General features: G+C 43.8%; 1 long non-coding RNA gene across 2 annotated transcripts; it reads right to left on the bottom strand.

Moving 5' to 3' along the window:
- Window positions 1-5906: 5906 nt before the first annotated feature.
- Window positions 5907-10794, bottom strand: LOC308470264. Of its 2 annotated transcripts, none has more exons than XR_013982317.1 (3): window positions 10507-10594; window positions 8715-8799; window positions 5907-6012 (listed from the first exon to the last, which is right to left on the bottom strand). It is a non-coding gene; the product is annotated as an uncharacterized lncRNA (long non-coding RNA). The 2 variants fall into 2 exon arrangements; XR_013982316.1 differs by lacking the exon at window positions 5907-6012 and adding an exon at window positions 6462-6711 and having other exon boundaries at window positions 10507-10794.
- Window positions 10795-11088: the final 294 nt, after the last annotated feature.

Below are 11088 nucleotides of genomic sequence, written 5' to 3'. Positions count from 1 at the left end.
TAGGTACCGCTCCGGCGGGAAGGTAAACAGCATTTCTGTGCTCTCTGGTTTCCGTCACAGTGTCCTGTTGCGTCAGAAGCAGTTTAGTCCTGCTGGCCACATGACCCAGAAAGCTGTCTGCGGACAAACACCGGCTCTCTCAGCCTGAAAGTGAGATGAGCGCCGCAACTCCATAGTCGTCTTTGACTGGAATTAACCGTCCAGGGGTCCTTTACCTTGGGTGTGCCTCAGGTGGAAGTCTTTTGCATGGAAACATGCACTCAGCTATTGAGTTATGGCCTTTAAATGCCTTGTTAAAAGTGTTAGGGCTCCACTGTCAAACTGCTCAGAAATCCTTTCTGCTGTTTGGTTTGAATCTCCTTTCTTGTAACTCCAAGCCCCTGGTTTGAGTCCTCCTCTCCAGAGCAAGAGAAAACAAACTTGCTCCACCTTCATATTTGAAGTGGCTATCGTATCTCCTCTCCGTCTCTTCTTCCCCAGGCTAAACATACCCAGTTACCTCAACCGTTCCTCATAAGGCTTGGTTTCCAGATCCTTAAACATCTTGGACGTCCTCCTCTGAACACATGGCTTGACCTCCCCACAAACAGGGTGGAATGAATGCTCAAGAAACAGCGAACATCATATAAACCTCCCCACAAACTTTGTTCAAGCAAAGGTTAACAAACAGGTGGTCTGTAAACAATTTAAGAATCCCAGACCTGCCTCTGGACAGGGAGCACATATCCAGCAAAAAGATGACTATAATATGAAGGTTAAAGATTCCTGGCACAGTGAACAACAACTTCTTCTTCTCCTTCCTCCTCCTCCTCCTCGCATTAGGAGGGAACCTCTATTTGTAGGGTTCCTACAGGATATATCTCAATCATATCACTGTTACATTACCAGCATTTGGATGGATCCTGAATCACAGTCAACACTGACCAGGAAGCAGAGTGTCTCCAAGAGGACTGGGGACTGACGACAGGGGAATTATTTATTGATTTATTTCGATTTGCTACATTTACACACCCCACCTTTTTTCCAAGAACCTTAAGCTTAAATGTTTCTCTCCCTCTCCGTTTTATCCTTACAGCACACCTGTGAGGTAGGATAGGGTCACACCAGCATGGCTAGGTTGGCAGGAGCAGGGACCGAGCAACGGGAGCTCACCCCGTCGCGGGGATTCGAACCGCCGACCTTCTGATCGGCAAGCCCTAGGCTCAGTGGTTTAGACCACAGTACCACCCAAGTTACATTAGCTTAAATACTGTACAGTATACAATTTTGTGACACTTTGGTGGAGCTAATTAAGATATTCCTCCAATACAGATTTCTGGATTTATTTTTTATTTTCCTTCTGTTTAGTCCCTTTAATCTGTCCAAGTCACAAAAGTGCATTTTTACGTTGAGGGGAAATAACACCCCAAAATGAAAAACCCTACAGGAATGTATAAGGAAATTAATTTTGTACATGGGGTAAAATGTTATAAATTCAGGACAATGCACTGACACAGGTCAACTCCCAAATTTCTTGTTGCTTTTAGAAAGTTCATAGGTGTGGCCAGGCAGGCCAGTGTCTGTTTCTTCATTGAAAGGGATTTTTCCAAGGATTCAAACCCTGCTCAGCCATGAAGCCCACTGGGTGATCTTGGGCCAAGCCACTGTCTCTCTGCCAGACCTAAGTGCTGTTGTGAGGATAGAATCAGGAAGGGATTCTAACGTCCAGTGGTTTGTTAGCCCCAAAATGGAAAAAACGAGGGAGGTCCCAGCTAAAGAAGAATGGTCACTTAAGCTGATGGAATACGCGCAGCTTGCAGGTTCAACATACAGAATAAGAGGAGGAGGAGAACATATGTTTAAAGAAGATAGGTAAATGTTTATTGAATATATGGGGGGCGATTGTATACACTTGAAAACCCTGGCAGCATTAAGATAAATCCAAGAGTGTAAATAAGTTTTGATGGACGTAATAATGGAATACTGAATGGTTTAGTTTATGTAAAATATGCAGGGATTTATGGCATGCAAAATGAACCATGGAAAGAGAAGAAGGGAAGTCATTGATATGTTATGGATGTTTAAATGTGTATTCAAAACTGTAAAACAGAATATATATATATAGAGAGAGAGAGAGAGAGAGAGAGAGACATGAATCATGCATGCCACCTTCAGCTCCTTGAAGGGAAAAGGTGGGATAAAAATGCAATCATAAAATAGTAAGAAGAATATTATTATGATGTGTATCTGAAGAAGTGTGCTTGCACACAAAAGCTCCTACCAATAACAAACTTAGTTGGTCTCTAAGGTGCTACTGGAAGGAATTTTTTTATTTTGTTTCGACTACAGCAGACCAACACGGCTACCTACCTGTAACTATTATATTATTATTATTATCTTGAAGATGGGATGAGACTTTGTGGCAGAAGTGAGATTTGAATTTGGATCCTGACATAAAAAAGAGAGTGTGAATAGACCACTGAATAGACAAGGTACACTAGGCTGTGGTTAGCAGGTGGGTGGGTGATCAGGTTTTTTGGGGGGGTCAGCTGACCTTGATTTCCACCAGGCCGAGGTTGTTTACAACAGGAGCAGGGTAAATTTGGGGAGGGGGCACTGTCAAAGAGTAGGGAGGTGTGAATGCCCCATTGTTGGAGGACAGCTGATGGGTCCTTTTGGAGGTGGGCAGTGGGGAGGGGCGTGCAACCCCCCCCCCCAATAGGCCAGAGAGAGGATAAGGAGTCCAGGAAACCAACCCAACAGGAGAGCTATCAAGGCTTTGGCAAGAGCCATTGATAAGGTGACAACTCACTCTGCAAGATAATGGGGACCGAAGGCCCTTTGATACATTGTCCTGGTCCCAGAACATTGACACCTCTAGGGCCAAGGGGAGGGAGATGCTGAGAGAGGAGGGAGAGAACTTGACTCCTGCGGTTTTATCTCTTGCCCATCAGTTGGGTTTTGTTCCTTTTATAGGCCTTGATGAGCACTGGGTAGTACTGGAAGTCTGGGGAGGGAGACCGAAGGATTCCCAAGCCCTCTGGGAAGGATCTAGCCATTTCCAGGGGTACTGGTGGAAGAAAGGGAATAAGGACTTTTGGAATCCCGGCTCCCATCATCTCCAGCCAGCAGGTTCAATGGTGAGCGATGGTGAAGTCCCATTAGCTTCAACAGCTTCTGGTGCGTCACAGCTTGCCCACCCTCACAGTCCTGAAGTAAGAAATCCGATTTATCTGTATGCCGAGCGGATTCTTAGCCAACTGAACAAAAAATAAAATTGAAAACTGAATATTGAATTATTATTATTATTGTTGTTGTTGTTGTTGTTGTAACTTATTACCCATAGGTCTCCAAGCAGCTAGCAATACATTTTTAAAAACGAACACATTATACCATTAAAAAAATTCATTCTAAAAACAATCCATTAAGAAAAACACCCATAGCAGCCACAGGAGAGCTGAAGAAGATTTTTACAAAACAACCCCAGGCATGTCTACTCGGAAGTAAGTCCCTCTGGGTTCAGCAGGGCTTACTCCCATGTAAGCGCAGCTGCAATCATTGTTTGGGGAAACATTCTCCCGAAGAGGATCAACTCCATGCTTGCTTACTTGAAACCATTGAATAAAATGGGATTGCTTTCTGAGTAGACCCGCTTTAGGTAGCATTGCTCTGAGCATCTTAAATATAGCCAAAGCAGGGTGGTTGTTGTTTTTGTAAACTGCTTTGTAGAAATATTTAAAATAAAATAAAATATATAATAACGCAGGCAGATGAGCGGTGCTGTGAATCTTGCTCCACCCACCCACAATGATTCTTTCTTCTCTTGAAACATTGAACGGGCTCTCTGCCAGTATTATACATTCTCTTCTTCTTTGGCGATGACTCATAGCCAAGTAATATTGTCTTCCACGAGCAGGATCTTAACAGTGTGTCCATAAGTCACTGTTGAGGCCAATTCCACACATCCTTCCACAGTGGGGACATTGGTTCCCGGGCGGGAGTTGACCACGGTGTGGATTTGCCAAGTGTGCCTTCCTCTTAGCACATTTCTCCCTTGCGTCCTGAGTTCGAGTGTCTTCAAAGCCCATGACACCTTTGGTAAAGGCTGTTCTCCAACTGGAGCGCTCGCAGGCCAGTGTTTCCCAGTTGTCGGTGTTTATACTACATTTTTAAAGATTTGCCTTGAGGGAGTCTTTCAACCTCTTTTGTTGACCACTAGCATTACGCTTTCCATTTTTAAGTTCAGAATAGAGTAGTTGCTTTGGAAGACGATAGTGAGGCATCCGCCCAACATGACCAGTCCAACGAAGTTGATGTTGAAGAATCATTGCTTCGGCACTGGTGATCTTTGCTTCTTCCAGTACATTGGCATTAGTTTGCTTGTCTTCCCAAGTGATGTGTAAACATTTTCGGAGATGCCGTTGATGGGATCTTTCATGGAGTGGGGGGATGGACTTTTTTCCAGCCAGAGGGCCACATTAACTTCTGGGCCATCTTTTGGAGGCTACGTGCCAGCAAAATGCAGGACAAGAGGCAGAAGGGGGCAGAGTAATGACTGAATTTCAGATTTGTGCGGTGCATTGGTTTCTATGCATTCACTCATACCATTCTATCCACTATTCAGATTTTGAAGAAGCATTATCATGGGGAAAGTCCCATGAGGACAACGCATTTCAGAAGAGTACAAAGCAGGGCTGGTGAGGAATGTGGTTCAAGAAGGGTGTGGCTTAGTTCCGACAAAAGAGTCCAAGGGCTGATACAAAGACCTGAAGGACTACACCTGGGCGAGATGGTTGCTCATCCCTGTTCTACAAGATAATGGAGATCAATGCATTGTGTAATAGTTCATGCCAGGAAGCAAGGAAAGAGAGGGAGATTCTTGGTTTCTGCCAGTATCAGGGGCGAGTTAATGCGTCCAAAATCCAGTAATAAGCAGGTAGTGAGTTCATTGCACCATGACAAAATGCCGCCGATTTAGACCAACCCTACAGCTTGTGGCTGCTGGTGCAAAACGTCACCTTGCCATGCAATTAAAACCAACAGATCTGGCTAAGCAATAGTGTAATCCGGGATACGATGGTGTAGTTGTGGTTACAGTATTGTGAGAACAGGATTCAAAATCCCTCCTCAGCCTGTGAAGCTTCCTGGCGGCCCCTTTGGCTAGTCAAACACACACACTCCTGCAAGTCTAAAACAAGGATTACCTCCATTAATATTGCTCTACGCTCCACAGGGAGAGACTTAAAAGTGAGAAATCAATAGTCACACTGCAGCACAGGAAGATATACAGTAATGCGCCTAATACTCATTTCTAACGTAGGTTTTTTTTATTTTACTCTCTTTTTTTGCCTGCCCTTCTGCAAAAGTTCCAGGCCCAGGCATTCTGTCTCAGCCTAGCCCATGGGTAGGCAAACTAAGGCCCGGGGCCCAGATCTGGCCCAATCACCTTCTAAATCCGGCCCGCGGACGGTCTGGGAATCAGCGTGTTTTTACATGAGTAGAATGTGTGCTTTTGAAAAAAAAAAAGCATCTTTGGGTTATTTGTGGGGCATAGGAATTAGTTCATCCCCCCCCAAAAATAATATAGTCTGGCCCTCCACAAGGTCTGAGGGACAGTGGACCGGCCCCCTGCTGAAAAAGTTTGCTGACCCCTGGCCTATCCTATCACACAAGGTATAAAGGGGGGGGGGACCCATTTTCTTGGAGGTGCCTGGGTTTAGGCAGCTTAGAGGTCGCATCCTGTAACTTAGATATCACCTAATCACTGACATGTGGAGAAAGGTGTTGCTACTCAACTGGAAGCGTTAAGATACACTGTTTCAAAGGCTGATTCTATGTGCAGGCGTCTTCTCAGTTTTTAATTTTATCCTTTTCTTCTTTTAACATTTTATTTATCATTTCCCATTTTACAACAAACATAACATTTTCCGCATCTATTTTCAATATCTCATTTCGACCTCCTTTCCCCTCTTTCTGCAGCTGCTTATATTTATAGATTCAGGTAGGTAGCCGTGTTGGTCTGACGCAGTTATCCTTAAATGAATTGATATTTTTAGAGGTCAACCATATGCCAAGATATTTAATCTTTTTCACTGCCATAATTTCTATTTTATTTTGTAGATCTTCAATTTGTTTTTGATCCATATTTCTGACCAACGTTTTGTTTTTGGCTTTATTTAATTTGAAACCTGCCAATTGCCTGAACTCTCCAATTACTTGCAGTGCTCCAATTAAACCGGTCTGAGGTTCTTCTAATGTTAAGACCACATCGTCTGCAAATACTTTAAGCTTGTATTCATTTGTTCACAAATGAAAAGAATAAAAAATTGTCCGGTAGCACCTTATAGACCAACTAATTTGTATCTGAAGAAGTGTGCATGCACACGAAAGCTTATACCAGAACAAGCTTAGTTGGTTTATAAGGTGCTACTGGATAATTTTTTATTTTTTTATGCTTATATTTATAATATTTTTACTGCATTTCCAAGTTAAACCTAATTATTATTTATTTTATTTCATTCAATAATTGTTATGTCACTGCATGTCTTTACATCAAACCTAATGATTTAATCTGTTTACAAGGATTCTGAAAATATACCCTAAATGATTTCCACTATCTATTAAATACTTTGTCTTGATTTCTTATTCTTCCAGTAAGGTTTGCCATTTCTACATATTCCAATAGTTTTTGTTGCCATTCTTCTTTGGTCAGGACTGTTGTCTTCTTTCCATCTTTGGGCAAATATTGTATGAGCTGCCGTGGTCACATACATAAATAAACTTTTATACTGTTTAGGTATCTCTAATCCCATTATCCCCAAAAGGAAAGCTTCTGGTTTTCTTAAGAAAAGTTATCTTAAACTCCCACCCACCCAACTCATTATATATAGTTTTAAATTTAATCCTTAATGTAACTTAATTTAACTCAAGATACAGCTGGAGCTAGGTTCAGTTCTGTGAATCATCTCTAAGGCCATGATCCCATGCATACTTACTTAGGATGCAGTGGGACACGCTAAAGAGGTGTAGGGTTGTGCTACAGACTAAAAAGGTAAAGGACCCCTGACAGTTAAGTCCAGTCGCAAACGACTCTGGGGTTGCGGCATCGCTTTACTAGCTGAGGGAGCTGGCGTTTTTCTGCAGACAGTTTTTCCGGGTCATGTGGACAGCATGACTAAGCCACTTCTGGCGAACCAGAGCAGCACACGGAAATGCCGTTTACCTTCCCGCTGGAGCGGTTCCTATTTATCTACTTGCACTTTGACGTGCTTTCAAACTGCTAGGTTGGCAGGAGCAGGGACAGAGCAACGGGAGCTCATCCTGTCGCGGGGATTCGAACCGCAGACCTTCTGATCAGCAAATCCTAGGCGCTGTGGTTTAACCCACAGCGCCACCCGCGTCCCGCTGTGCTACAGATTAGTTGAACTTTTAAACAAGTTTTTTTTTGGGTGGTGGGGAAATGGGGAGAAACTGCACACATCTCAGTTGGTAGAGCACAATAAACTTAATCTGAGGGTCTTGGGTTCAAGTCCCACTTGGGCAAAAGATTCCTGCATTGCATGAGGTTGGCCTAGATGATCCTTGTGTGTCTCTTCCATAGCTGTCAACTTTTCCCCTTTCTTGCGAGGAATCCTATTCGGAATAACGGAATTTCCCTTAAAAAAGGGAAAAGTTGACAGCTATGGTCTCTTCCAACTTTATGATTGTAGTCTATGATAAACCTGTGAGGAAAGAGATGAACTTGGGAAGGAAACAACTCCAAAACACTGCCCAGTTTGGATTTAATGGCACATCTTAGATACACATTGTGTTGCGGTCATGGGAACTAGGAATCACACACTCAGCACTAATGTCTCATATTGAATGTAGCTGATTTGTAGAAAAGACTTTACAACCTTAAAAAAGAGACAAGGCATGTTCTTTTGTAAACCAAGAAAATATTGAAGAAGAAGAACACAGTGCAATTGATACCCATTACTCGGGAGTAAGCACAAGAAGTAGAAGTAACAGATATGCCTAGGATTGCATACTATTGTTTGGAAACAAGACTCTAAGCTCCAATATTATGGGAGACAGAAAATTATTTCTGTCCAAATTCTTCACACTCATACATAATTTGATATACCTCTATGATGGCTGCACCCACCCCTGGTCACCTTTTTCTTAAATTTCCTCTCTGTTCACTGACAGGAACTCAGGCTGCAAACCTAACCATGACTACTCAAAGGTAAGCCCCACTGAATTCAATGGGACTTACTCCCAGGTAAGCAGGACTAGAACTGCAGCCTCAGTAAGTTTTACTTCTGAGTAAACACGCACAGGACTGGGCTTCACACCTGCAGCTGAAATGTTTGTACTGCGGGAATGTACTGATTTAACATTTATGCATTATATACTCATGTTTTTTAATTGTTGAATGGAATTCCCTCCCCCAATTAGGTAGCAAATTGAAATTTTATTGAGTCAGTTTCATTTTTGTTATATCCCCCCCACTCCCTGCTTAACTTGTCTTTGCAGTCTCAGATAGATATACTGAAGAGCAAGGCTCCAAATCTATCCACCTCTTTTAACTCAATTAGAAATTATGAGAACACATGTATAGGATTGTGCTGTTAGGCTGTAGTTGCTGCCATTACAGTTGTTTGCAAAGGCATGGAGAACAGCAAATTCGCCTACACAAACCATGAAAGAAATTGCTCTTGGGGTCCGTTTACCCTTTACCTTTTTAAGCTTACCCAGCTATTGAGATTCATGGGAAGGAAGACGCAGTTCAGAAGAGACCAATTGTTTTCATTCATCCAAATTGGGATCAATAGAGACCTAAAGAATTAGCAAAAAATAAACAGCCTGGCAATAATTCAGGAATGGATTTTGTTTACATCCTAGCTGCAGAATTTTATCTGTTTTCTCGGACAACCTGGCACATTATTATTATTTTTATTATTATTATTATTATTATTATTATTATTATTATTAAAATGGCAATTATTTTTTATCCTTTTATTTATTCCATGGTTGCAGAGGATGGGAAATGATTTTTCTTCTAATTGTCTATTTTATTCTGTACCAAATAAAATTAAAAGCGCTTAAATTTTATATACAATTCCAGCAGGCTCCCATCTGTGCAGTGGTTAAGAGCGCTGGCATAGGACTTGAGGAGTCCTGGGTTCCAATCCCCACTTACACATGAAACTTGCTGGCTGACCCAGATCCAATCACTTTCCCAACCTCACAAGGTTGTTATAAGTATAACACAGGGAGACACACACAAAATACCTTGTGTTCCTTAGAGAAAAAGGGAGATATGAATGCAATACATGCATGCCTTACTAAACAAGCTTGCTTTGCCCTAACACTCCCACCTTCGGCCACTAGGCAACACTTCCAACACTGCCCCAGACTGGAGGGGCAGCCAAATCAGGGATAGGCAACCTGTGGCCCTCCCGGTGGTGTCTGACTCCCAACTGCTGCTAGCCCTGGCCAGCAGGCCCAATAGTCACAGATGGATGGGGATTGTAGGCCAAAACCTTCTGGAGGGCCACAGATCCCCCTACACCTGAGTGAGATGGAAATCTTTACCTGTTGAACCTCTGCCTGCCAGCCTGCCATTGACAGAGCTCTGTTATAAAAAAAAAACACGTCAACCACTGTTCCCCCTATAAACCAAGAAATGATGGTATTTCTGCTGGCCATTGTTCATAACCAATGCTTTTTTTTCTGGGGTATGCATAACCCTAAACATTTTGTGAATCTAGGTTTGGCCCAGGGCCGGGTTTGGGTTTCATGAGGCCCTAAGCTATTGAAGGTAACCGGGCCCTTTATATGTTCAGCTGTCCTTTGTCAACAACATGTTGCTGCTGTTTTTTTGTGTTGAATATATGCTATATGGTAATTTATGGACCTAATAGGTATCTAAAGCCATTTGCACATAACAAAATATGTATTTTTTTGGACATGTACATCCAGTTTTTTTCCTGTAAATTTTTTTGGAGCCCCCAACAGAGTGGACCCCTAAGCTACAGCTTGTTTAGCTTATCCAGCACTGGTTTGGCCTCACTGAGGGGCAGTATTTCAGTATGAGTCGGAAAATGAGAATATCCCTGTTCATAACCCATTAATTAATATTAACCCCTTCCTTCCTGAACCAGCCCTCCATGGCCCACGTTCCCTTCCAACCCTCCCAGGAACCCCAAAAGCGCCCACCCACCTCCTCCCCATCCAACAGGGCGCCCTTTTGAGCCTTCTCAACTCCTCCTCCCTTTGGCTTTGAAGCCCCCCAGATCCTTTGCCCCTCTCACAGGGCCATCTCTCCCCCCCCCCCACACCCCCTCCAGGGGTAGAGGCCCGAGCTCTATTGTCTAGGTCTGAATGGGCCATATGGGGCTGCAGAATGGCCGGGCCCTGCTGAGCTTTGTTGGGCCCATGGCATTGGCGGTGGTTGGGGGGCTGCTGGCCCTTTGAAGCTGGGGAGGGGGGAGGGGGAGGGCGGGGGTCTTCACTCCCGATCTACTCCCCTTTGACCAATACCTGGCAGCAAGGAGGGGTGGGCGCGCAGGATCTCTTTAAGCCGGAGGGGCGGGGCAGCTTTCTGGATGGCCCCAAAGGCTTTCAAAACCGCCCCACCGGTGGAGGTCGGAGAAGCTCTGCAGCTTCTGCCTGGGCTGGGCGTCTGGGGACACTTCTCACCACTTCGGGGTTTTTGGGATCTTGCATCGTTGGCTGGTCTCTTCTTCAGCCAGCTGCACACCTTGACTTCAACCTATAGACAGAGCGGATATATTCTGCATCCTTATTTCACATCTCACTTTGCACCGGGATTCTTGGACCCGGACTTGGATGCACCAGGTCTACTGACTTTTTAAAAAGAATTAGCTGCTGGTCAGCTGGTTGATCAGATCTTTTCAGCTATTTTTTGCTTCCAGCTTTCTCTATTTTTTTTCTCTTCACCCCTGTGCCTGACTGACCGAACTGTGAGTGCTACTAAAGTTGGCTTCCATTTAGGGGTCTCTCTGTGGTGGTGGCAACATCCTTTGAGTGGCTGCAAGAGCTGAAGAAAAGGGAGAAATCTGATTTGGGGAAGAAGACCTAGGAAGGTTTTTAGGGGCTGCG

The sequence above is a fragment of the Podarcis pityusensis genome (genome assembly GCF_964106645.2).
Source record: "Podarcis pityusensis genome assembly, chromosome: 2".
In the NCBI taxonomy this organism is placed as follows: Eukaryota; Metazoa; Chordata; class Lepidosauria; order Squamata; family Lacertidae; genus Podarcis; species Podarcis pityusensis.
This window is presented reverse-complemented; position numbering and strand designations above follow the sequence as displayed.